The following is a 2,279-nucleotide window of genomic DNA, read 5'->3' on the forward strand; positions in this document are numbered from 1 at the left end:
TATTTCTGCAATTGGGGAATCTTTTACCGTTGTTCTTTTAGTAAGACTGAGAAACAAAACAGATTAAAATATTTAGTGTTTATTTTTTCCAAATATATTGAAAGAATAAACATTTTTAAAATTAAATAACAAATGAATACATTAATGGGTAGCCCGGTGGCGCGAATGGTTAGTGCGTCGCCTTCACAGTTCTGGGGTCCTGGGTTCAAGTCCAGGTCGGTCCACCTGTGTGGAGTTTACATGTTCTGCCTGGGCCTGTGTGGGTTCCCTCTGGGTAGTCTGGTTTCGTCCCACATTCCAAAAACATGCATGGTAGGCTGATTGGACACTAAATTGCCGCTAGGTATGGGTGTGAGTGTGCATGGTTGTCCATCTCCTTGTGCCCTGCGATCGGCTAGGATTGGCTCCAGCACCCCTCGCGACCCTAATGAGGATAAAGCGGTTCAGAAAATGAGATGAATACATTAATCATTTATCGCTATAAAGCCCTCCAAGTCCAATCAAATCAATGTCAATGGCAGCCAATGAGTTGATGTGCAATTTCAATCATTAAAATATCAGCCTTGATAACTGCGTAATGTGTATCTCATGCTATTATTGCATCCAGAGACTTGGTGATTAGCAATGGACACACTTCCTGGTTTTACTGCTCACGTGACTTCCTTTTCGAATTCGTCCATGCGCAGGCAACACCCTTTCGGAAATCCAGCAGACGATCCTTTTGATTCATACAGTATCTGAGAAATACCACATGCGAGGAGTTTTCTTATAATTTTCTCTTCAAAGTAACGATTTTGTGCCCGCTATTAAAACTATGAATATGGAGGGAAAATTGAAACAGATGCCGTCTTATATGAGAGATCGGAAAATTCAATGATTTTAAGGCAATTTTAAGAGTACGGCTTATACGCGGCAACGGTCAATATCTGAGAAAATACGGTAAACTAAATCAATTATTTAAAAATGAATAAATAATATTTTTAAAAAATTGCAGTATAATACATTTGAATCAGTATTTTCTTTTACTAACTTCCTACAATATATACTCCGACCTGGGCTAGCAGTGAATAAGTTAAAATGGAGGTCAATATATGTCCACTGTGGTGACCATTCACCATTAAATGGTTAACATTTATTATACAAATGTAATATCAAGATGAATAGTAATAATAATAAAATGGGCCCATAACAGTTTTTAAAACATCTGATCATTCATAATATTTAACTGATGTGCTACCATTGACGGTGCTAGACGTCCAATTGAGCCCGCGGGCTGACCATCAGGCACTTGCTCGGACCCCTGATTGGTTCTTCTCCGCGGAGGGACACCGAGCCGAGCGGCAAGCGACATTTTCTACATTAAAACAGGTAGGCATCGGTCTTTTGCTTCATGTTAAAATACTGCTTGCCCTCATAAAACATCGCCGTGACTGTTTTAACTCATCTTCGGTTGTGTGTGCATTCAAAGCGTGCATCTTTTGAAATGGTAAGCAAGCTAAGAGTAGCTAACCAGCTTGCCAATCGACAGTCGCTGTTTGACAGTCAAACTTGCTTCATGTTAATGAATTCATCCTAACAGATGCACCAATCCCGAATACGGAATGAATAAAGTTATCCAATCCAAATCCAAACACTTCATTTTAACTTATCATTGCATTAAGTTTTTATTAAGATAGGCAGTAAATGGAAAATTTGTTATTCCTTCATCTTCCATACCATGCATCTTCAAATAGGTTGCGTGGGTTGCTGGAGCCTAAATCATCTGACTTCAGGCGAAAGGCACAATACACCCTAGACTGGTCGCCAGTCAGCTGTAGGGCACTTAGAGACAAACGGCCACACCACCACCAGTGGAAATCGAGCCCGTGCTTGCCCGCATCGTAGTCAGGCGAATGAACCTCTACACCAGGGGTCCCCAAACTTTTTTCTGTGAGGGCCACATAACCTTTCCCTTCTCTGATGGGGGGCCGGTGTCAGTTTGTAACAGAAAAAGTGACGATCGTAGGGGAGCTTAATTTTTTTTATTGTTTTCCAGAAAGCCACACATAACCAAATAACCCTTTCCAGGTTCTTTACAGAAAAAAAGTCAGGAAACAAATAATAACACTATTAATGAAATAAATAATAACTAAATAACCCTCTCTGAGTTCTTCACAGAAAAAACAGGAAATAAATAACACCATGAAATAAATGATAACTAAATAACTCTCTCTGGGTTCTTCATAGAAAAAAAAAGCCATTGAACATTAACTTTCTGTTGTGCCATGCACAATCTTAAC

Source organism: Stigmatopora argus, chromosome 15 (genome assembly GCF_051989625.1).
Source record: "Stigmatopora argus isolate UIUO_Sarg chromosome 15, RoL_Sarg_1.0, whole genome shotgun sequence".
Lineage (NCBI taxonomy): Eukaryota > Metazoa > Chordata > Actinopteri > Syngnathiformes > Syngnathidae > Stigmatopora > Stigmatopora argus.